This window comes from Haliaeetus leucocephalus, unplaced genomic scaffold (genome assembly GCF_000737465.1).
Source record: "Haliaeetus leucocephalus isolate CR32 unplaced genomic scaffold, Haliaeetus_leucocephalus-4.0 Scaffold362, whole genome shotgun sequence".
Lineage (NCBI taxonomy): Eukaryota > Metazoa > Chordata > Aves > Accipitriformes > Accipitridae > Haliaeetus > Haliaeetus leucocephalus.
Window position 1 is genome coordinate 8473140 of NW_010972798.1, and position 25406 is coordinate 8498545.

General features: G+C 46.8%; 1 protein-coding gene across 3 annotated transcripts in view; it reads left to right on the forward strand.

Moving 5' to 3' along the window:
- The window catches only part of LPP (LIM domain containing preferred translocation partner in lipoma), a 314060-nt gene that overhangs the window by 28746 nt on the left and 259908 nt on the right, over positions 1-25406 (forward strand). For all 3 annotated transcript variants that reach the window (XM_010573061.1, XM_010573063.1, XM_010573064.1), the window contains one exon: positions 20196-20295. The gene's annotated coding sequence lies outside the window, so the exon portion shown is untranslated. The remainder of the gene's footprint in view (positions 1-20195; positions 20296-25406) is intronic.

A 25406-nucleotide genomic window follows, 5' to 3' on the forward strand; every position in this document is an offset into this window, starting at 1 on the left:
GGAAGTCGCAGCACCCTGCAGGTCTCCTACTTCTGCCTCTTTGTCACTCCTGATCTTATTTGCTCTGTTGTCACCTTTGGAGGAAGATGATGTGTTTCTGTGCAGGGGCTGAGGGAGGGAGGCAGGCTCCTGGTGTGTCTCTGTAATAGAAATCCATGTTTAAATGACACAGGCAGTAAACTTTTCTATTTTCTTTTCACTTTTGAATGGTGCTTGGTTTTATTCTTGTGGGAGGCACGTTGGGATGCTGCACTTCCCCAGGGCAGGCTTTCAGCAATGGTTGTCCTTCTCCCTGCAGTCACTATGTGGTCTCTAATTGTTTCTGTAATTTGTCTGATCAGCAGATATTTCGACATCTGTGTTTTGAGGGGGGAAAGCAGGCATTTAGCCTTCAGTTGGAGCAAGGCTTGACATCACTGAACATCTCGTATTCAAGGCAAGACTTGCACAGAGACCCTCCAGTTCAAGCCCCCTCGCCCCTCTGTGGGGGTGCAGGTTGAGACTTCTCCCTGGCTCTGCGAGCCCCTCTGCTACTGGAGATGCGGGATTCCGTTGCACAGGGTATAGGAGGTCCCAGACTTGCGGGGAAAAGCCCTGAAGTTGTGTTGCGTCAGGGAACGATGTCGCTTGGTGCTCCTCCGTGCAGCAGCCCTGGTAAGCAGCACCTTTGGACTTGGCTTTGGGCACAAAGCTGGTGGGTCAGGCAGCTCCGTTGCTCCTGGAGCCTGTTTCGCCACTGTGGGGAGAAGTAGTTTAAAAAGGCCGGTGTGGGTTTGAATCAGACAACAATCACAGGCACGGAGAAATTGTAGGCACAGGGGGAGTGTGCGTTTTGATGTCCTGATCCTTTCCTGCTGCCTGGCAAAGGGCTTGATCTTAAGACCTTGAGATCCTGAATCTGCAGAGATTTCTCATCATATTATTTTCACTGGGTGGCATCCAAAAGAAAGAGAGGGATTTCAAGAGGTAGGATAAAGTCATCTTGCACTGTTGAACAGAATGTTGAAGCAGAGTTGGGTTTTGTTTGGTTAGGGCTTCCCCAAATGGAGAGTTGAGTGGAGCCATTGAGCTGGTGGAATCCAAAACCTGGATGCAGCGTCTGATGTCTTACTGTGAAGTGTTTCTTCTCCCATGCCAACTTGAGTGCTGAAGAGCTTGTTGATCCCTTATCCAGGTGCTTTGGGAGTGATGATTAATGCAAGGGAAGGGCTAGGGCTTGGAAAGGATAGTGTGCATTACTCTTCTGGGCAAATAAACCAAGGCGTGTGTGGATGTGGGAGCAGCTACGCTGTAATGTGGGTGATTGAGGAATGGGAAAGGGTGACGCCCTCTAAACTAGAGGGGTTTGGGCTCTGCCCCGGGCTAGAAAAATAATCATCAGTGTCAACATCTGGCCCATCAATTTTTCCATTAGAAACTCAGTTCTTTGTGGGTTTTTAATATCTTGGCTATTTCGGATCACACTGAGAAACAGCATGCCCCTGCACAGGCACTCAGCGTGGATGCTTTAGTTGTTGGCAAAGACGACATATATAATAATAATTTATTGCATTGCCTTGACAATGGGCAAAATGGGAAAACCAAGCTCTTATGTAGTAGGAGTTCTTTTCTATCAGACAAGCTGTAGGAATGATGTGCTTGCAATTGACTGTAATAGCAAGAGAGTAGCTGGTGAGGGGAGAGGTTGGGCAAAGGGGCTTTTTTTTTGGCTGAGGTTCTATTTTGAAACATGAGAGCTCCTTGATGATAGGGGTATTTCAGATGCCTTTTGGTCATTGCTGTAGTCCTTCAGCCCACCTTGCTGGGCAGGACTAAAGAATGCTTTCTGTCGCTTTTTGCATCCTTCTTTGCTCTTGGCTCTGCAGTTGCCTGTGTGAGACAGCGTGGCACTAGCTGCCATGGTGGGGGATATACTGGGTTGCATGGTGGTGGCTGCGAGCATGATGTGGGCCAGTAACCGTGGTCCTGTGTGAGTGGTCAGCTGCAGCACCATGCCATAACTCTTCTCCTTCGTGGCACAATGAACTGGGAACAACTGTCCTGGGAATCCAAGACCTTGCTGGGTTTGGCGCGGAGCATCCTGGGAGGAAAAGGATGCCAGTGGAGTCCCGATACACCTGTTATTCAGGTGTCTACTTTATATTGCTCTGCTGGGCCACAGAAGACCCCAGGCATCTGAGAGGCCAGAAATGACGTGGAAGTTTAGCAGTTGCAGATGCCCGGTAAAGAAGTGTGGTGGAAGACTGGGAGGAAATCTCTTTCTTCTTCATGGGTAGCATGGAGAGGCATTGAAACGTGGTGTCCCATTTGAAGCTGAGAGGCTTCTTGGTTGTGGGTCTGTACATCTTTGTACATGTGGACAAAACCCTGTGGCATTTTGAGCCATAACCCATACCCCACCAGGCAAAGTGGTGGCTGAGAAGGGACCAGTGAAAGGTCCTCCTGGTACCTGCTGCGTGTGCCCAGCCCAGGGCTGGTCCACAGCGTGGTCCAGGGCAGACACAACTGGGCTCAGGGAGATCATCTCTTCTTGGACAGATCTGCAGCTCCAGTGTGTTGTAGTGTCTCTCATCAACCTTTGCATCACTTAGCAAGTCTAAAACCTAGAGCTGATCCTTCATAAAGTCCCTGTCCCAGATAAAGCACTTTCAAACCTCAGGGTGGCTATTTAAAGCTCTGGGTGAAACACTTTGGTCCATTGGTGGGCACAAAATTAAGGCAGTCTGGTTTGCAGCTAGACTGAGGAGTCAGAGCTTTCCTGAGGGCATGAGCTGCACGTGCATGTGTGTGTGTTTGCAGCATCCCTACAAAACAGGATCTGGTTTAAGAGAGTATTTCTGTACAGGAAAGCACGTAAGTATATGCTTAAGTCCTACGGAAGTCAAAGCAACTTAAGCTCATATTAAAGTTAATCATGTACTTAAGTGATTTTCTGAGTTGGCCTGGATCTGGAATAGCACATAAGGCTCCCTTGAGTTGGGATTCACAGCCCTGTTCTGTAGTTCCTTCCCAAGGCAGGTGCTGATTTATTTATTTTTAATTCTTTCCTTAAAGATGGCCTGTTTTGGCCTTATTGCCTTGCAAGTTATTGGAAAAGATGACGTGAAAAGTTAAAGCTCTCTGAGCAACATAGTCCTTTTGAAATGACTAAGGGAATTTGTACCATTCATTTCAAAAGGGCTCCGCGTAGCAAGAATAATGCCGTAACAAGGATGTTTCACTGAAGGATACTGTTGGAGTCTAAATGCCGTCTGGTGTGATCAGAATGACAGCCTGCTTGAAATTGGTGCAGTGCAATGTGCTACTATAGATTACTTTCCTTTAATGTAATTTTTTTTTCTCCTTCCTGAAGTCTTTTTGTGGTGAGTGGGATGCTTGCAGCATGGATTTGAATGCAATATTGTGTAATAAGAATAATAAGCAGGTGCATTGTATAATATTTAAGTGGAAAGCTACTGCCTAGAAGGGAAAAGTAATGTGGTTACTGCTGCATCTATTCCCCATATGAGCATTGTTCCCCAAGCACTTAAGGGTTTCCCTGTGCATGAAGTTATTTAAGGTAAATTCCTATTCAGGTGGATGGGACCCTCTGCTTCTGAATTGATTTTTTGGTAGAACTTTTTACATTTATAACAATAGACGGTGCTAATATATAGGTTCTTCTTAAGAAGACTAATATTTTGCCTGGAAATAACAGGATCATTTGATGAATACTTGAGCGTTGCTAATGAAAAGGGGTGGGAGAGGAAATTACCTTTAATAAGGAGTTTAAGTGACATTTTTTCTTCTAGAGTGCCACCGTGTTTGATTTTCCCAGAAACACGAAACCAAAGGTGTTCACAAGGCAGGCGCGGTGCATCTGAGTGCCTGAAGACTTGCTTTGGCTACTTTTCTGTGTGCCTCAGGACTTACTCCATCCTTGCTCTACTGCAGGTCGGTGCTTCCCGGAGCCTGGCGACTCTGGCCAGCAGCGTCCCTTGCTGTCCAAGGACAGCCCACCAGATGCAGTCCTCCTGGTGTTTCAGTCCACGTTTGCAAAGCGCTATCTGTTCTTGTGTTTCGTGTCCCCACTCAGCCTGGCCGGGAATGAACCCTTGTCTTGACCCGTTGCATCCTCTGGTAGGAAGGCTGCCAAGCGACTTCCAGCTGAAAACACAGTTTGTTAGGAAAGGGAGTGGGTTACTTTTTGGCTTGCCTTTGGGACCTCTGGCCTCCAGACTAGGCAGATCCTCTTTCTAATCCTTGCTGTAGTAAATCCAACCTTGCCAAGACCAACAGTGAAGTTGGGTGCTTTTCTGATCGAGTCCTCTCTCCAGTGTTGGCCCAAGCAAAACCTTCCACCTTCAAGTCACCCTAAGGAGGAGGTTTGCTCCTGTGAAGGTGCCTGGATGACCCCCTTTTCTGAGGAAAGTTCTCAGCTAATGTTTAAAAACCATTGTCAGTCCCACTGATACAAATGGTACTTTAACAAGAGGAGGACAGGATCTCAGGGCTTTCATCTCCACAAATGATGTGGTGCTGAAGGCTCGTTTGCACAATGCTGACATCTCCTAGCTGTACTGATGCATGTTTCTTTGCGTCAAACATCCATTTGTTTTTGTCAGAGGACTAGTGCAAAAGTGGACTTGTCAGTCTCAGAGGAGGACCATAGACTATCTTTTGGGAACCAAGGAGGTTGGCAGAAACTGGAAGGTGCCAGCTTTGAACTACTGAGACCTGTTGTTAGGAGTGTCTGGTCTCTCTGAGAAGCAGCAGCTCACAGGTGCCCTTAGCTCCTCGTGGCTTGCACATGCTAAAATGTGAACAAAAACCAAAGCTTGAGGTGTCACCCCAGAAGGTTGGTCGGTTCCTCAATTAATGAAGAAAGGCTTGGGTTCTTGGGAGCATGTGTCTGTGATAGGCTGGAAAATGGGGCAAACCTGAGTTCTTTCCTTGACTGTAGTACTTCATCTCTCTGACAACCCACTGCTGCTATAGGTGTCTAGATTTCCTTCTCTGGAAATGCAGTGATAGTTTATTGTAGGTGTGTTATGACATTTGTAATGAGCGTGTTCTTGCATTGTATAGGTACAAAGTTTAAGTCCTTGGTGGGTTCGATACGTTAGCATGTTTAACCCGATAAATTCCAGTAACACTCTAAAGGAAATTCTAGAGCTATTGTAGCTACTGGTCCCAGTGTTGATTTCCACCCTGAGCTGCAGCTGGTTATTTCACTGCAACTTGGAAGCTCTGGAAGGGGATCAGCTCTGAAAAAGGAACACCCTCCTGCTCAGGGTGTCAGCAGCACCTCAACTATTAATGGAGAAACATGGGCTTATGTCAGAGGAGATGAGGGAGGAGTGGGTTTGAACCGAATACAGTTTTGGAGGAGTATATGCACGTGGCCCATCGTGATTTCACTCAGATGTTTGTTGGTAAAGTCTCTAAGGGAAGACAGTGTTCAGCACTTGCCTAATTTTGGCCATTTGGGGTGTCTGAGCCTATAGGGATTCTTCTACTGGAGCTGCAAGCACAGATTTCTAAGAGAAGGAGCATCCTGGCTCGACACCAGCCATAGTGTTCATGCCCATCTGCTTGTGCAGGAATGGACTTACACCAAAAAAGCAGTGATGTAGAGGGTCACAAATTCTGGGATGAGAGGGGGAATCTTTCTCAGTGCAGTTGGCCTATGTAGGATAAATACTGTAGCATCTATTTGTAAGGACAGGATCTGAATCATCCAATTTTTTGCTCTTTTTTGCCACGTGCCTTAGGGCCACAGCATCTTCCTTGTTGGCTGGCACTTGCTTGGCTTCTCCTGGTCCCACATGCTTTCCCTAAGGCCCAGCCCATTTATGTCCTGCCAAGCTGTACCTAGTGCATCCACCTTCCCACATCCTTCAAGCACCCTGTTCTTTTCCATCCAGGAGTGAGTGTGATGGGGTAGTGCAGTTCCAAACTTCACCTCTTGGGTTGGATTGGTTGGTTGCTTTTTTTTTTTTTTTTTTTGCTTTCTGGGGTGGGTTTGGTTTTTTTGATTTTTTTTTTGGGGGGGGAGGTTTGTTTTTTTTGTGGTTTGTTGTTTTTGAGCTTCCATTTCTTCTGTCTGCAAAGTGGGATAATGCTTCCCTTCGTGGTGCTGCGAGGCTGCAGGGAGCTGGTTCGTTATCACAGCTGAATGTTGGCTGAGTTGCGGTGACTGTTTGTGCTCCCAGCCTGCTGCAAAAGTGAGGCAAAGCCCTTTAGCTGAAACCACCGAGAAGTCACATTGCCCAAATTTGTTAAGCCATGGTGACTTTTGGTTGCAGTCACCTTGGTATTTAGAAAGTGCTCTGGTGTCTGAGAAAGAAAGTGTATTGTGGGGTTTCTTAGTTTTAATTTAAATGTTTTCGAAATACTGGAGACTTCTGCTGGGAAAAAGAAAGGAGGTTTTCGTTTTCTTATGCTATCAAACCAGCCCTGGACATGGTGCAGACAGCTGTGTGGTTGCTGGGGACTTGCCACCTTAGCTGTGATATTTTTGCAGACACGGCTTCAAGTACCATTCTGTTGAAGCTCTTTGTAGCCCTACAGTGAAGGGAATTATAAAGGGTTTGCACAGCCTGGCTTGGAGTTCTGAGCTTATGAAAATGAACAGTGTAAAATGTTTTTGGCAGGCTTTTGAGAGCAGCTGTCTAGACACATGCATTGTCATATAATGACGGTCGTCTTCATTTGGGTCAGGCATCGTTGTCCTTCATTACAGCAGCAGGAATTTACCTGAATCCACTGTTCTGTCTCCAAAAATGGCAAAAACTTTTTCTGTCAACTTATAGTGACATCCCTGTTAAGGGAGCTTTGATCCCTTAAGGAAAACGATTCTGCATCCGTCCCAGAGGAAGAACGGAGCTCAGATCTGTCGGGTGCTCCCAGTGTTGCTTTTACTGTTGGGGTGCTGCAGCCACGAGGACCAAATTTGTCCTCTGTGTCCCCATGGGAAACACTGAAGGAATCTGGGTCTGTTGTCTTGGGTGCAGATGACCACCAATGTGTCAGGAGGTTGGCTCTGGAGCATTGCAGCTCTGTGGTAGCTGCCAGAATTTGTTGCCCAGAGCATATCTCTGCGGATGTCCTCTGGTCCTTGGGTTTATATCCACATAGCGCAAAGAAGGTGTCTTTGGTTGATGGGCCAGGTTTGGGTTGATTTTGAAGGCCAAGCTTTTTGCAGTGGTGGAGGAGCTGTAGAGTGGCCGTGTTTGGCTGAGAGGAAACTTTTGCCTTCCCACAGTGCTGTGGCTGTGCTCGCTTTCTTTTGTTGTTCAAGGGCAAAAGCAACAGTGAAACAAAAGAAGTAAAAGAAATCCCAAACTCCAAAGCTTTTGAGCAGCTGGGCTACAAACCTGTGAGGGCAGAGAGGAGAAACACCATTGAGAAAAAGCAAGTGTGAACCTCACGTGCGATATTTTTGGCCCTTAGGGTCTTGTGGTCCTTAGTAGCTTTGCAGTGAACATAAGTGATTTCCCTGGAAACATCACCTTTAGTTTTTATCCCATCTTGATGGAGATGAAAGGTGCCAAGCTTCAAACCATGGCAATTTTCATGGCACTGACGGTAAAAACAATGAGTGAAAGATCATCTCTTCCTTGCCGAATATGGACTTTCTGCCTCTGTGCCCCCCAAAACTGGAGGGGAGTATGCTGTGCATACTGAGATGGGGAGAAGTCCTGTACAAGCATCAGGGTGGGCTGCTCCTCGCGGCCCCCCTGCCTGGCTGGGGGCTGCCCCTCCTCAGGATATTGGGGTGTGAAGAATCACTAATCCTTGGAGACCTGGAGAAACAGCTTTGAATGTCTATTTTGCCTGCTCCCATTCTGTTTGTTGGCTCATGTACATGCGCAGAGGTGATTCGTTGTTTTTAATTTATTTTTATTTTCCCTCCTGCTCGCACAAGAGTTGTGCAAACTGCTTCCCAGGGCTTTTGAGGTCTGTGCATAGCCTCTGGTCCCTGTAGCTGTTCCTGTGGAGGTCTGGGGGGTCTCTCCCCTTGGGAAGGGCTGGGCTTGCAGCCCAGCTGATTGCCAAACCTGTGCCTGGATTGACAAACCTGATTCAGCTGCAGAGATTTGGCCTTCTTGGTGAGCTGCCAGTGCTTGAAAAGAAAGAGGGGCATGTTCTGTATCAGGAAGTGGGGGAAAGAGGATAAGGGAGATAGTTTTCCTCTTTCTCATTAATTTATTGCTTTTCATTTCTATAAAGAGGAGAAAGTAGGTTCAAATCTCAGCATTATTGACCAAGCCCTCAAAGGCAACAACTATTGTATTGAGACATGACAAACTGCGGCTTCCCACTGGCTTCTCATTCCAGCTGGTGACCAGGCTGCTGTGGGCAGGTGTTGGGGCACGCAGGGCGATTGCCTTTTCAGGAACCATTGGGCAACCAGCTCACCTCCGAGAAACATGGGCAGGCTTCTGCTTGGCTCTTGAGAGTGGCTGCATGGGTCCACTGACCCTCCCCACCTCTTGCCCCTCCGCCTCTGGCTGCTCGTCGAGGACTGGTGCCTCCTGAGAAGTTCCAGGCATATTAGTCATTTCTTGCAAGACTTTTTCTTTTCTTTTTTTTCCTTAATGCTGTAGCATTTAGGCAGCGGGAGTGAGGAAGGTTTCCAAGCCGTCTACTTGGAGCAGGGTGGTTGCAGAGAACCTACTCTGGGGCAGGAGGTGACATCCTGTGGGGGACCGGTGGCTGGTCTGAGCCACAGGGCACTGGGTGGCTTCCCGTGGGTAGGGGACAAATACACTTGGCAGTGGGCATGTGTGGGCCTGTTGGCAGGGCGGAAGGAAGCATTCACTCTTGCTCCTCACGGCACACAACTTTTTTTGCTAATCATTCCAACCCACAGGAATTTTTTTATTTTACTGATTTTTGGTGGTGGTTCTTTTGGTCGTTTTTTTGTTTGTTTTGGTTTTTTTTTTCTTTTTTCCCTCCTTTAATTGTTGAAGCTGTTTTTTATCCCTGACCATAATAAAGCCACACTGTTAACACAAGCAGCAGGGTAGCTGGAATTGCAGCTGTACTATAAGCTCTGCTTTTAATTTCAGGCTGTTATTAATGAGGCTAGAAATCTTCCCCTCCCCCAGTTGAGTTTCAGCTGTGTCTTCATCCAAGTCACTTCACTGGGTGCTTCAGAGCATCCCTGACTCCATATGAATACAACAGGTGAAGGTTGAAGACTGTATTTGGGTGTCATGAAGAAGTTTCTGGCCACTGTCCTTCCCATTCCCTGGTGCAGGCAACTCCGTGCAGGTGGAGGGTTGGGAGCAGGCAGCTGCAGGAGGTGGGACAGGACCTCCAAGGAGAGGGTGGCAATGGGGAACCGCAGCCCTGAAGGTGCTGGTGCTGGGGAGGGGATGGGACTTGACGTGCTTGGCAGAGGAGGGAGGACAGGACAGGGCGGTTGGGCGGGTTCGCGTTGCTCATGAGCTGCTGCCCGCTGCTGTGGTCCTGGGGCCAAGCGTGAGGGGCTCTGATGGTTGGCATTGTCATCCAACAGGGCAGCACATGTCAGTCTCCACAGAGGGAAGGTAGCATAGTGCTGATGGGGAATGTCCCGCTTCTGCCCAGGCAGCGCCCTGCCCTCTAAATGTGTTTGCAGAGGTACTGAAAGCATTGGGATCATCCTCTTTGAAGCACGGAGAGATGTCTGTAAGTGGGGAGGCAGTTTTGGTGTGTCTGTTCTCCTTGTCTCAATACACAGACACATACAGTGGTCAGTCAAAGCTGAAAGCAGAGAATCTTGAAGCTGGTAAAAAAAACACCCCAAAAAACCAAACAGCTCTGTCACCCAACCTGTAATTCAGAGCATGGGGCTTGTTGCTAGAGGAGGCTCTTGAGGCTGATGACTTAAGATCCAAAGGCAGACTGGATGCTTCTGTGTGTGTGAAGAATTATTTCAGTGCTAACGACTACTGGCAAAAGAACAAAATAAAATTGGGAGTAAGATTAACTTAATCCTGAGGCAGCAGGTTTAATCTTTATATTTTGGACGCTGGAATGAGGTGGTATCTGGGACAGGAGACTGCGAACCTGCCTTTTATGGAGGATTTGCATCATCCTTCAAGGCATCGAGAGCCAGCCTGGGTTGAAGGCAACACCCTTTGGTAAGTGGGCCAAGTTGCTGATTTCTTTAAGGTTCCTCATCTTCTTCCTGGCCAGCTCTATTGTGGCCTCATATGGGACCCCAATGCCTGGCTGAGGAAGACAGACAGAAGCACGGTGCTCTAATGTAGCTGAGGGTAAGGCACAGCATAGATGGTTTTGCAGATCTTTTCAGGTCTTCTGCATGGGAGGAAAAGCCAGGACTGAACTGGAGACAGTCTGGACCTTGGCAGTGTGTCTGCGGGCTTACTTCTTTCCTGGGGCTGTTTGCCGTGCTCTGGTGGTGATCGATCCCGTGTTTGTCTCCCCATCCCTGCAGCTGTCACCACTCTCCTGCGGGATGAAATGAGAGCGGCTCTTCCAATGCCAAACAGGGCTGAGAAAGGGGAGTTGATGCAGATTCTTCCTGGGTATTTGTGATCCAGGATTTCCTGCCTTTGGCAGAGGAGCGTGTCTTTCTCTTCTCCTTTTGAAGGGACCTTCAAAGTCCTGGGTGCCCACTGGAATAGTCTTGTTTACAGAAGAAGCAGCAATGGCAAAAAGGTTCTATTTTTTAGCATGTAATATTGTAATTGCATCGGGGATACTATAATCCCAGTCTATTGCTGAAATTGCTGCAATAGACTTGAATTTAGAGATTGTCAGGACTTAAGGAAAAATTCCCAGCGATTTGCATCTCTAAAGTGCAGTCCCACGCTTCTGTTTATAATCTGGGTCTGTTAGAGAGGACGTATTTCTCTGTGGCCGAGGGTATGTAATGCTTTTGGCCCCAGGTGCACGCACTGAAGGCCAGGTTGCCTTTTATTTCCTGCAGAGGTATGACTTGAGTGCTGCTAACCTGGGAAATAACCCTTTTGGACTGTAGCTGCAATAGTCTTAAGTTAGCACCCCCCTTCCCTCCAGTGTAATTAAGAAAATTATAGCCTGTGCATGTGTACATGTGCATGCATCTCTGCAGGAGCACTTGCTGGGCTGGTCTAGCTCAGCTTGCTTCTCCTTTTATTCTGCATTTCAGGAGTGTGATGTCTGAGCCCGACACTCTGCGGTGCATGCACTAGCCTTTTTCCTAGATGGATTGATTGGATTTCCAGTAAAGACAAACAAAGTTGGAAGTCTGATGGTGCTAAGCACGCAGCGTTGCGCTCCCCGGCCTGGCCTGCTGTGCTTAGCTCCTTATACGGCCAAAAAAAGGAAGAGGAAAAGAAGGCGCAGTGTGAATACCAGACATACGATGCATTCCTCCCAGCTGCAAGCTCAGAATTTGCTTTTCCCCAGAAAGTGGACCTTCTGCATGTTTATTAATTCAGGCTCTGTACTGTTTAGCAGGGAGAGGGAAGCCAGCATTGAGCTGGCCCCAGGCAACACTTAATTGTCTTGTGTAAAGGAATTTCTTTCCTGTGAGGGTTTTTTCTTTCTTTGGTGGGGGACAGAGGAGGGAAAGGGGCTGGGATGAGGAGGGGGAGATGAGGCCAGGTTGTCCTGAAACTCACTATGACTTGGCAAGCTGCAAGCAGGTAGACTGCAATTACATCTATTTTCTTGTCCTAAAAATCAATCTGATTCATCATTAGCCTCCGCCTTTAAATTATATTTTCCCTGAATAGCATCTTCCAGTTAGTGGGAGGCAGAGGGTAGATAAGGGAATCAATCCTGGTGCTTCATTCATAATCTGGCTCCAGCCCTCCCTCTGCGTGCAGCCTTCGTTGCTTGAATAACTATGGGCACGAATGGCTGGCTGCGCTCAGGGGCTGCTCTAATCCAAGCTCGGACTGTAGGTACAAAGCACAGGCCCTGTATTTATTAGATGTGCGCCCTGATATCTCCAAGCGTGCCCGAGTTTCCGAAGCACTGGTTTGTTAGCTTGCGTTTAGCATCCTCTCGAGAGTTTGAAGGAGGAAGGTCAGGCTGGTCCGTCACCTCTCCTGATTTGCCACTGACTCCTGGTGTGCAAAGGCATCTCCTTCAACGCCGTGGGAGCTGAACCGCCACGGCAGGTGTTGTGGTTTCCTCGATCGTTTGGAAGCCACGTTGTGGACTGGAAGCCACGGCGGAGTGAATCACAGCACTGCCTGCGTATGGGCGGCCTGCCTGCCTGCCAGCACCTGGGGCCATGCTGGCGGGGACACCTCCAGCCAGCCTTGTGTGCACTCACTTCTGAAGGGAGAACTTCTCCAAGACCACCGATGTGACCTGTGCTTCCCGGTGCGTCTTTCGGTGGATGCTCTTTGTGTTTCATGGGGGCCAAAAAGGTGGGAGAATTAGGCACTTGTCGCTCAGCCAAAAGGCATTTCTAGTAGGGGAAAAAAACAGCCTAACAACTTTGAGTCATGTTTTATTGCCTTGGGATCAGAGTGCCTGGAAAGCAATTCTCTATTGTCTCTTTGCAGGCCTTGTGGAGGTAATGATGCTACTTAATTTCACAAGCTCCTTTCATCTAGCTCCTGCACCGTGCTTTCCCATCTCAAGGATGGGCTGTGACAGCACTTGACTAAGGCAATCTGTGTAGTTTTGTGAGGATCCCATCTGTTTCTCTACTTGACAGCTGGGTCGTTCCATGTTACTCGCCTTCTTGCTTTCCTGTAAAACCAAGCACGTTATTGGAACCCAAAATAGTAGCTTCTCTGGGCCATGTTGTAATAAGAGGGTGTTTCATGGTGACAAGTTCCAGCATTGCATGAAGGCAAAGCCCTTTTATACGTGCAAGGAAATAGCAACAATCTGCTTGCAGGTCATGCGTGGCTCAGCTTTTTGAACTTCTACGTTACCAAGTGTATGCTGTCTCTGTTCTCAGAGACCATACATTGCAACAAGCACTGTAAATTATCCAGCGAGGATAATAGGGGAGTTTGATGGTAGAAGAAAGAGAAGTGAATGGCAAATTTATGCTAATGAAAACATCTGTTGAGTATTCTTGTTACTCTTTCCTCATCCATCTCCACACGCATCCGGAGGTTGTTTAAAGCCAGGTGGAGTAGAGACTTTATTTTTTTTTCCTCTGAGTGGACCATAGGCTCTCGTGAATAGATAGTTATGGGTGCTAGGGAAAACATTTGGGGTAGAACTGGCAGGTGCTGTTTTTTGGCACCGCTTCACAAAGCGCATTCTTGAGCCCTTTGCAATAAATGGGACTTAATGATGCTCCTTGCGTGTTAGCCAGAGCTCCCCGAGAAGCTAGACAGTGGGCCTGCTGAGCATTGGATTTGGGGTGCCTTGATGTTTTGACTGAGCTCTTTTTGATGGTATTGATGTAGATGATGGCTACCGGCTGAGAACAGAAGACTGGCAAGCTGGGAGGCATGGGTAAGCTCATAGCATCCTGTGGGAGGTGAGGATAGTGAGTGCTTGGGGTGCTGGACTTGCAGTTGGGTTCCTGTGCACATCTGGCTTCCTTCTGAAGATGAGGAGATCCAACTGTCCCAACCACCCCAGCTCCACAGCTGATGCTGGATGAAATGTTGGAGGGCAGCTGTGCTCAGGTGGCCACAAAGCCCTGGCTGTGGGTTGGGCATTGTGGCTGCTCATCATGGGAAAGCAGTGAGCCTGGTGGGAGAAATGGGTGTCAGGACTCCACTCCTGTGTCCCCAGTGGGTATAATGCTTGCAGAGGGTTTTTGGATGCTGCAGATACCTGACCTATGTGCATGATTAAGGACCATCATGAGTTTTGTGGGTGCTGAAAGGTCACAGTCTCTCTCCCTTGTATACATTTCTGCTAGGTTTAAATGGGAGTAAATCTCCCCCAGTTGCTTTTCTAATGCAACAAAACACTGGAACTGGTGGGGAAGGAGAAAGAGACTTGGCGAGTGGTAAATATTTCTGTAAATGTTGTGGTGTTTTTGTTTCCAGAATGTTATCTTCTTGCTCGGAGGAAAAAAAAAAGGTAATTCAATAAACACAAAGCAGGCAGCATGTTTGTACCCTCTAAGTGCAGCGGAATGTTGTGCTTCTGTTTCTTTATTTTTGTTTGTGGTACTGCCTTAAGGTGTCTTACCAGAAGTAGGGGCATTATTAGAGAATCCTGTAAAACAGCTGTAATAATTGCACAATGTTCTCTATTGCTATTAGTTTTATAATTATTCATAGATTTTTTTTTTAAAAGCCATGAGGGACTGTCTCTGCACACATCATTGATTTTGCTAATAAAATCTTATATTTTAATGGTACGTTTCATTGGAAAAACATCAACTTCGCCATAAAATTAAGACTTATAGTATCGTGGGATGGGAATGTTTCCTGTTGTCTTGATGAAGAGATTGATCTGGATGGATTTATTTGATTGCTTAACAGCTATTGGGGAAGGGTACGGAATTGGATGCCTCATCTCCTCTGCTCCAGCCTCTCTGACCAGGGGTTTGGAGTTTGGCGTCTAGCTCTTCCCCTTTGTTTTCTCAGCGGGCTGCCGTGCTGGCCTGGTGTCCGTCCCCTGGGACCATCCGTGATGCAGAAGGATGCGACATGGCTGGCGCTGAGCAAAATGTGACTATAGGAACATAAGTAGCTGTGTGGTTCCAGCCTGGCATCGTTGCGGAGGCCGTGCCACAGTGGGTGCTTGCACAGCTGTCCCTTGCCCGATTCCCTTATTTCATGGGGCATCAGCTCCGTCCCCCCCTCGATTTCATGCTCTTCCTTCCAACCCACGAGAAGCCTTGATGCAGCTCCTGGCTGGTGGCTCTGATCTTTGCCAAATTGTGCCTCTGCTTTCTTAAACGTCTCTACCAAGCTCCCAGTTTGCCTGGGCTCCGCAGGGATTAACGTGCCTGGCACAGAGGGGTGGTGAGGCTGCCAGGGCTGCCATCACTCCCTGCCCTCCTCCCTCGGGGGGGCGTGAGGACTGGGGGGGGATCTGTGGTTTGCAGGGGGGTCTCAGTGCCTTGCTCTGGACTGCTGACGGAAGGTGTGCTGGAGGAGAACATCCCGCAGGCATGGAGGTGATGCAGCCCTGTGCCCACGCATCCTTACGTGCTGCAGGGAGTGGGGATGGTGCTTAAAACCTGTTTGAAATGATTCCAGCACAGGGTACGGGGAGAGGGCAGCCGTTGGACCATGGCCGCTGTGTTGTCCCCAGTGGTCCCTCCATGCGAGGTCCCTACCCAGCTGCTGTAACCACGGGTCCAACTGCTCAAGTGGAGGGTCTTGGTTCTATTCAGGCCATTCAAAGACCACGGGCAGGTTAAACTGCCTCCATCCAGTATCGGCCAGGACATGCTGGAAAGCCCCAGGCTGAGCTTTCTCTGGCCCTTGCTAGCTAAACTCTGCAGGAGCCTGGATCAGCAGAACATTGTTTTAGAACCTGCTGCAAGCCCAGAGCACATGAAAGGGCCCGAGTGAGGTGAGTCTGGGTGTGCTGCTCTGGTTCGTTTTGCCACCCTGCCATGAAATATCTTTTCCACTGTAAGGCAGCGGCCGGCGTTGAACTGGCAGTCAGAAAGCCACTGCTGAGCCAAAACTCCAGTCCTGTATTTTGCAGTAATTAGCAGGTTTGAGCACGTCCTTAGTTCAGCAAAAAAAAGCTGGGAGATGACACAAGAATATTTTATTGTATTTATTTATTTAGAGAGTGTGTGTGTGTGTTGTATTTCAGAGAATGTTTAGCGTTCAGGTTTGTAGAGCTGAATCCAATTTAGTTTTACAGGAGACAGCCCAGTTGTCCATAGCAACCTGAAATTGATTTCCCCCCCCTGCTTACCAAAAGCTGTTCCCTCTTGAATCATCCCTTTAATTTAATACAGCGAACAGGATGTCCCTGCATGCAGAAACTTTTTTTTTTTAACAACAAGTAACCTAGGCAAAAAAAATTTCTTATTTGAGCAACAGCCCGGACTCCATCTTTATTACTGCTTGACATTAGTCCTTTCCATGCCATTTTCTTGTGCTTTGTTTCAGATACTAGAGGCCATTATCAGTATTGGTTAATCACCACTGCCGTGCCAGGAGACGTCCCCCTGCACGCTCCAGCCACCTTGGCCACCTTCTGTTCTCAGCAGCAGGTCCCTCTTTGGCACGAAACCCTTCAGGCTCCCCTGTTCTCCCCAGCCTCTGCTGTGTGGGTTGGCCTGGTGTGTGCAGTCATGCTGAAAAATATATTCTTTGTGGTCTGCGTAGCATCAGTCCTGTGCTTTCCCCTTACGTGCAACGGTGCCCGCACGTGGCTCTGCATCGAGGAGTGGGGCGAGCGCTCCTTGCAACAGTGATGCACTGCCCGGCTTTTCATCCCCACTCCAGGAGAATGGATGAGGCATGCCGCCGTTCAGGGCAGTGACACTGTTGTTAAGTTGTTAAGTGTGCTCTCCACCTTTTGCTAATTAGGGTGTTTAGGGCTGGGAGCTGCTGGTGGCTCTGCTGCAGAGACCCAGCGTGGGTGAGGCTGCCTTGGGCATAATGCTGTCGGTGCGTATAGCCTGGGGCATATACAAGCCCAGCGATAACTACGTGCTCCATGTTGACCTTGCTGAATATTTTAAACTCAGAAAGCATTATAATACTGCTGCTTACAATCTTCTGTGACTTGTACCAGTGTGGCTCTGGTTTCCCATGCTAGGTCTCTGCTTCTGTCAAAACCTCTTTTTGCGGGTCTTTCCAGCTAAAGCAGTGGAACTGCTTCGGAAGAGTCTGGTTGGAAGGCGTTTGGGAAGAATGGGAAGAACTACAGTACTGTTTTGCTCTTATTTATAAAAGGAATCTGTGGCCTTGCTGTCTTTGTGGTGCCTGAGGACTCCAAGGAAGTGACTTGCCTTGTTAGAGGAGTGCCAGGGATAAGGGATTTAGGGCATTTGTGCTTTTGCTACCTGGAAAAGCATTTGACTACGTTTTGGAGGAGCGACAGCTTGCGCGTGGTCAGCAGAGACTGCAACCTTTTTCCATGGTTGCTTGCCCCTCGTTTTTCCACACCATTGCAAGACAGCGCAGACTTTCTCCTGTGCTCGTAGTTCTTGCCCTGCTCATTACAAAGCTGTTGGAGGAGGTGTTGCTGGGCTGGGGCAAGGTGTGCTGTGGCAGCAGTCATCCCACCAGAACTTGTCCCCATTGACTGTTCCGCATGAAGAGAAGCGAGCTGCTGCTTGCATCTATGCTTAGGCCATTAGCACAAATTGCACCAATCTGTGCTGTGAAATGTCTGCCTTTTCCTGGCTTGTTTTCTGAAAAAGGAAAAAAAAAAGTGCATGAAATCAATATGGCAGAGGCTTCGGTTGTGTGTTCACCTGCTGTTGCTTCGAGAGGAAACCATGTCACTCAACGTGCCTGGTGTATGGTACTTGCTGAGAAGTTAGTTATTTAATCTTTCTATTTTTTTCCCATCAGTAAAAAAATTGGTTTATTTAATGTGCATCATCTGAATATTTCACTGATTAAGCTACCCAAAAAGGTTAATCTTCAATTCCGTACTGCTTTTACTGTTGCATCCAACTGCTTCAAAGACAGTAATGAGTGTATCTTTGATGATGATTTCCAGATGTAGAGATAGCAGAGGCTTCTACTTTCAGGTGCCAAAACTGAGACTTACAAGGCCTGGTTTTTTCAGGATACTTCATGTTTTGTAGCACTGTACATGGTTATAGTACAAGTCTCAACTAGAGATTGAACAGAGAATCTCAATCCATGACTGCTAGTTTTTGTCTCTTCTGGACATGGTCTTTCTGTGTCTCTAGTTTGCCAGAAAAGGCACAGCAATAAATATCTGGGAAAAATTTGATATATGTGACTTTCCTCTTATCGTTCAGGAGGTTTATGGCAGAGGCATAAACAGGATCCAATCTTTCAAAGTGACGCTCAGCTGCCAGACCACGAAGCATCCTTTCTGGTCTCTTTACCATTGCCTGCCTTGCATGCTCCTCACCTTCTGAAAACTGAATGAAGGTGAGGAGGCCACTGTCCCACATGGTTGCAACCTCCTTTTCCACATGACCTGGCTTTCATGCTCCAGTAGCAAGTAGAGTAGATGTTGCTCCAGGTCTCAGTGAGTTCCATGTGTCCTTGTTTGCATTCCTCCCTTCAGCAGGAGCACTGCCTGCCTGGGAGCTGGGTTAAAAGCTAGGTCCGATCTAGTTCCTCGACTGTTGTCTGTAACTTCTGACAGTGGGATATTTGTAAATTTAAATGCTTCCTCCCAGAAGTATCAAAAGAACTAAGGCCACTTTTCAGCATGAACATGAAAGGCTTTCGCGCACTAGTGCAGCAAGGATTGCCATGGAGAACAAAGGCTTTTGCTAATCGCTTCTAATGCCTTTCAAGTTTATGCCTCATTTTTTCCCCTTTTTCAGACAGCCTCCCAGAGTACTGAGACTTCAGTGACTGACTCACCAAATAATTAACAGGAGGAGGACTCCATCTCTGAAACTTTTGAACACCTCTTTTAATTTTCTTAAACCAGCCAGTACCCTGGCCGGGTTCCAGTTTGTGTAATTACATTTGACCTAACTTAATCCCTTGGCAGTTTCAGTTGCATGTGGTAGTCGTCTTGGCTCCTTGTCCTGGGCTGCCATTCAATGCTACTCCATGGTTTTCAACAGCTGTCATAATTCAACTATAGAAATGGGTGTATTTTCTTGGTGGAAGCACTCCTCGTATCTCTATCCATTGCTAAACATCCTTATCTCACTAGTATTTCGGGAGGTAACGTGTCTGATGCTGTAGACGATCTTGCTGAAGTCCTTGGAGCTACTTTCACCCTTAAAGATCAGCATGCATTTAAACTCTTTTAGTAGTTGGCCATCATACATTTTGAGACTACTTTGAGTTCTTCAGCTTCGGTAACAGGCATTTATTGCTCAGTCTCGTCTCCTTACCTATTGTGTACTGCTGTAGGGTCGTTATTGGTGCAGGTATTCCTCTTTAGCCTTGGAAACGGCACTTTTGTTATCAAATCTGTGCTAAATAGGAGCATGTCACCTTCCTGTGCTGACAGCAGTTGGGCTGGCTGGAAGTGTTGGCATTGGTAGAAGTGGCAATGATCAGGGAAAGCAAAAGCCTGGGGCAGCTGAGAAGGATTGCAAAGGAAAAAAAAAATCCCAAGTGGAAACTTGGAGATGGACAAAGTGCAGTAGCAAAAGGGGTAGTCAGATGGATAGTGCATGCAAGAGAGAAGACGCTGAGTTCTTGCATTGGCACATCCTTAGATGTGCAACAGGCATCTTGTTTTCACAGCAGGTGGCAAATTGAGTGTTTCTTGGCTTCAGCCCTCTGAAAAGGCGTATTTGTTATAAAGCCACTTGATCCTTTGGGGCTAGCAGCAGCCCCTGCTGCAGGGAGACAGGAATTTAGATGAGATGGGGTGCAGAAGGTGATCTACTGGTGAAAGATGCTGTTGTGGCAAATTGTCTGCTACCATCTAGCTCTGTTTTTCTGAAAGCCTCCAAAAGTAGGATGACAAATGCATTATTGCTGTTCTTCCTTGTTGCTTGTTCTCTCTCATGAGATTTGGGACATTTTTGTTATTCAGAGCTCTCCCCTGTGTTTCCAAACACTGCTCACGTAAATCCTTTCTTTATTCTTTCCTCGTTGTCACCAAACCTTTGGTTTCAGGAGAAAGATTTCTTTTTGCTAGATAGGACATCCTGAAGATCAGGAGGTAAGTGCTATGTTGTGAACACAAAAGTTAGTCAATCTTTCATCAGACCTGACTTTTCTCCTCTGGGTCTATCCCATAATTACACATACTCAAGTCTTGGAATAGACTAGAAGTCTTGCCTCTGTTGGTTTCAGTGATGCTGTAAATAAAGTCACTGGAGGCAACATTAAGATTTGTCCTCTTCATAGTGAATAAAGCTTTGGAGTCAGAGCCATCTGATTTTTATGCGTGCTGGGTATTGCTTATAGCTTGGCAGAACTTTCTGCAAAGTCAGTGAGCACTTTGTTTCCTAGAACACAGATTTATCAAACCCTTATGGTGGTTGTCAGAGAAAATGTGGCCAAGTTTGAGTGGTGCTGCATGATGTATCTACAGCCATTGATGTTGCTTTTGAAGATCTGTTTGAATGTTAAATAATGGGGTGGAAGAAATTACACTTCAGAGTTGCCGGGTTTTCTGTACTACTGGACCCTCTGCCTACCATCCTAAAGACAAATCTTTTCTTTTTCTTGTTTCAGAGTACATTATAACTGGGTGTGCTTGAATGCATCAGCCTTTGGATGTGAGCGTCTTCTCTTGAAACAGCCTTGTGATATCCCAGCTGCCTGTTCTCTCGGGGTAAGAAAAGAAATACACATACAGAGGCACAAGATTAAGAACGTGCTTTGAGCAGAAGCAGAATGGCAAAGAGAGGGCAAGCCACAGTGGTGCCTCAGCTTGTAAATTTTGGAAATAGTGAACTTGTCATGGAGAGAGGGAATAAACTGTAAAACTGCCTACTGTAAATAAGACAAATTATGAGCTTAAGTTGCAGCAAAAGAAATTTAGATGAGGCATTAGTAAATGATCTCCTGCATTAAGAATAGCTGAGTGCTGGAGTGGATTGCCCGAGGAGCTTAGGCAGTTTCAGTCTTTGGAAAGGTTTAAGAACAAGTTAGAAAAGCTCTAGCAGATGTGCTTTTAGGAGAACTGATCCTTCCGTGTCGTGGAGAAATGGACTAGATGACTTCTGGAGAGTCCTTCTAACCCAATGATGGTTAGAAATGGGAGTATGTGAAATTCTTATCTTGACAACCTTATTCAAAACTCATAAGGTAAAAGCAAAGCCCAGTGTATCTGTGCAGAAGGAGCTGCCTGGTCTGATTATGAGCTTTGATGCAACAGCAATTAACTGTGGTGCTCAGTGGCTTTGTTACCTGAATGATGATGATGTTCTGGAGGGAAGTGTAAGCTCATGGAAAAGGAGTTTAATCCTCTGTTGTTGGCATGTAATGTAAACTTGTGATAAAAACAGGAGGTTGTATCAATTCTGGTTCCTTTGTAGCAAGTTCCTGGGAGTTTGGGTCTCTTCTGTGATCCATGTAAGGGCTTTTCTCTTCTCTCAGGTGGGTAATCTCATCTATTTTATTGTGACATGAGAACACAATGCTACAGATACAGGTATACTGAGCAAAATACAAATATCATGTGGAACACAGAGAGAGGAACCAAATGATTACTTTTTCTTTCTGTTTCCAGGGGCTGATGAAATGGAGGAGAGTTTAATTTTTCTTTTCTTGTTCTTCTGTTCCTGTTCTCCTTTGTGTTTCTTTGTCCTGTCTTGACAGAGAACGCAGCAGGCTTTTTCTGTGTTTAAAAATGCTGGGTCACCCGGTGGGTCTTGAAATTATGTCCTGAAGATGGCTGCTCATTTAGTTCCCTTGCTTCTCCTTTGCTCCCCTGGGAGCTGCAGACAACAAACATAGCCTGGGCATAGGCAGCCTCTGAGCCATCATCATGAGAGGAACAAGGTTCGGGTGCTTCATCTTCCTTGGTCCAATTAAGAAGGACAGTGAGATAGGGCACCTGAAATTCAGTGGGAAATTCTTCAACCTCCTGTTGGACTTTGTTTGGGATTCATGGGTTTCCCTAATATTTACCTTTTATACTTAATGTCAGCAAATACTGGTGTCTTCCCTGGAGTTACACTAGTGTCTTACTGTTTGTTATCATCTTCTGCTTAGCAGAGATAAGCTGTTGTGTCCCAGGGGTACGGGAACATGGAAGAAACTTCCAAATAGCTCTAAGAAATGCAGATGGTGTCAAGAAAGAAATAAGGGGATGCCTTTCTGAAGTCACCTTTGTACGTGGTTTTTTTTCTACTTTTTTTTTTTTTCCTCTTGAGCTTTTCAATTCCTGCAACTATCTACTTAAATCTTGAAAGCAAAGTGCATTCATGGAAAGATACGATTTACTGTGTGCCCCCTGATCTTTTGATCTCAATCAGTCAAATAAATCCAAGACCTTGCAGTTCACCTTATTGCAAGGACGGTTAATAGTTGAGGGGTTGTGCCCATGGCAGTGATGGTTTTCCAGCCTTGTGCTTTTTTATTGTTGTTATTATTTTTTATGATTCTGACCTTTCGGACTGGTCAGGGTAAGATTATTTGCAAAGAATACTCCATAAATATGCCTGTCAGGACCAGAGTTAACATTCAAGTGTTGCTGCTTAGCAAAAGAAAACAATATGACAAAGTTCAATTTAGATTTCCCTGCAGGGTTGAAAATAATGACAAGACTCACTTAACATGGCAGAGATGAGTCCTGCCACCTTTATGGGAGTGGTTGCCTTATGGTCCCGCAGCACATTGCAGCTATGTGCCTGGTTAACTTGCTGGCTGTGCCTGAAGGTTTGGCGTCTGGCATCTTGTGCTGGGGCTAACTTGGGGCAGAGGAGCCCTGGGTGCATCTCCCGGCTCTCTGAGGTGCAAGCTCAGTCAATTAGTAGTTTTCTTTGATTTTGCAACTGAAAAGTCTTTTCTTTTCTTTTTTTTTTTCTTCTCTCCCTAATACTGCATTCCTTGCTTACAGCTGTAAATGACATTTTATGGAGCTGCTCTAAGCTCTGTGTCCTGCAAAGCAGTCCTGTTTCTATCCTTGCGCTCTAAGTGCAAGCCAGCATGCATTGCAAGCATTGCTTAAGAAAGTCCTAGCGCATCCTGGTGTGTTGCGAGCTGCGCCCTGTGGGTTGCTCGTTGTGATCTTTGAAAGCTTTGGGAATCCCAGATTTTGGTGGGCAGCTGGTTGGGTTTTCCCCACTGTGACTATTGGTTGAAACAATGCCTAGAGGTCTCCTACCTAATGTTTGCTACCAAGGAGGCTTGCAGCGTCCAGCGGCAAGAATCTTGCTTGTCTATCAGAAAGTATAATGCTGATGATCGATGTTTCTGCTGTCCTGTCAGCAGAATTGACTTCTGTGGGCGAGAGCAGCATAAGGAATGAAGCTGGGAGCCAGCAGCTGCTATTTAAGCATTAACCTGCAGTGTTTGAAAACCACACCAGTCCGTTGTGTTGAAATGGTCTCTCTGTAGAGCCTGGTTGTGGATGTAAATATAGTTTGTCAGGAGCATGTGGCTCTTCTGAGGTTATTTTTTCCTCCTTTCATAGATGAGAAAGTGAAGGTGTTGACGAGCACTGGCTTTACCCACAGGAAAGTGCATGACAGTGGAGCCCCAAGGTTGGGTCTGAGACCCACAGGTTTGGCCAAAAAAAAAAGCTATACGTGGTGAAAGGCAGCTTGTTCCCTGAAAAAATTATGCTATCAATTAAGAAAGCGGACTGGGACTGCTTAGTGAAATAACGGTGCAAAATGCAATGCAACTTGTGAAAAGTCATGTGGCACCTCAGTGACAGATCCCCTGTGACAGCCCAGCGGCTCGGGGTCCAACTCTTCAACGCCATAACTTGCAGCGAAACAGATGGGTCTGGTTCCTTGTCAGCATCAGCTGAAAAGTGTAAAAATAAAATAAGTAAATTAGTCCCATCTTCAAAAGCCATTTCTCCAGTGCCTGTAAGTAACTTAAGGCTTTGTTAGATTTACCTGCCTTGCACGTAAAAGTAGAGATATGGGAAAAATAGATGACTGAGGGTGGCAGGGCAGTGCCTTCGTTGTGTGCTGCTGCACCCTACCAAGCCTGGTGGCCCTGCCATGAGCTGGGGAGAGGTCTCCCCATCACCATGGGTAGCTGCCATCCTCAAGGTGTCAAGGGGAAAAGCCCTTCAATATGCAGGAGTTTTGCACGGCCCAGACACCGACACTCTTTTTTCTTATTCCAAAAGGGACTGGCAATTAGCAGCAGGGGTAATAGCCACCTTGAATTAAATAGTAGGGAGGCATAAGAAATAGGAAGGTATATTTAGAAATATCTATTGCATAGATATATTCCTCTTAAGAAACATGTTGGAGATGCCATATCCATAAATACTAATAAGGCTGTTTGATTCCAATTTTCAGGTAAGATTAACATTTTATTGAGTATTATATCTGTCACATTCAATGCTTTAGTGTACCATCCTCTCAGGCTTATTAGCATAATTGCGGTGCTTAAGCAACAATAAAAAATTCAACAGTAAAATAGCAGTTAGCACAGGCAATTTGTTATCAAAAGCTTTTACTTAAGGACAGCTTTTGAGCATATTTATTATCAAGTTAGGGCTATAGATTATTTTTATTTAGAAAAACAAGAGGGAAACATTGTAGGATCTTTTTTCTTTTTTAGTGGCTAAATCAGAAGGCCTGAAAATTGGTCACAGCCTTTTTCTGTTTCTTAAAATCGCTCAGCGAATTCGCTTGGGGTGGGAAGACGAGATAACAAAACAAACTCGGGTCTCGAGCGGGGTTGTGACGTTAATAACTCAGCAGAACAATTTCGGTAAGTCCCGATGCCGTCTTGAGTGCCCTTTTAAGACTCCCTCGCTGCGTCCCAGGCTCTGAAGGCACCATCCTCCCCCTCCGTAACCGACGGCGCTGTCGTTGGAGCAGTGCAAGGGCACGGGTGGCTTGGCCTCGTGCCCCAGCGGTGGCTGGGGAGGCAACGCGGCCGTGTGCTGCGGGGATGATGCACCCGTGGACGAGGGGAAGGACCGGACAGGACCTGCAGGAAGACGGGACTTCGACGTCCGTGCCGGTTGTCTCTGAGATTGGAGCGGAGGAGCACGCTGTGGCTGTGTGACAGCACTGCGCGCTCCCCCTGTTTCTGTTCTCCCTTTGAGGACGCTTTGGGGAACAGTCCTTTTCCAGAAAAGCTGTAGCGTAGACGTGAATGCACGTGTGTTTGTGCGCATGCACCTGCTTGTGCACATACATGCGTGTGTGCGCATACACGCAGAAAGTCCCTGTTGCCAGCATGGCAAGATATCATGTGTGTATTTTAATTTTCAGCAAAAGGCATTTTGAGGGCAAATTTTATGTGCATTTAAAATACAAAGTTGTACCTTATAAATGAAGAAGTAAATGAGTTTTAAACAACACAGGAAGTCCTCAGACTAAGAGTTCCATCAAGAAAAGCTCAAGCATTTTGGCAAGAGGAAGACTGTTGCTGTGATTGCTTCCGATTCTTTTGCTGGTGGGGGCTTTTTTCAGACCTCCAACTCCTTCACTTTGCTTCTCCAACACCCTTCAGCTTCTGCTTGAGTTCGTCAGATTGTCACCCTCAGTTGTCCTTGTTGTTCCTCAGACCTGTGCTCACCTCCAGCATCCCTATTCTCTTCCCCATCACTGGAACTTGGGGTGTCTCTCCTCTCATCTTTCCTTGTTCTGTGGGACCTCATCTGCCACGTGCTGCTTTTTCGGAGGTTGCTCTCCCATCTTCTTGATGGATGACTCATGGTGGACCTGTCACTCTGCCATTTTGGTGGTACCCAATGCCCATGGTGAAGAGCTGCTGCAGCCCTGGCAGTACCTAGATGGG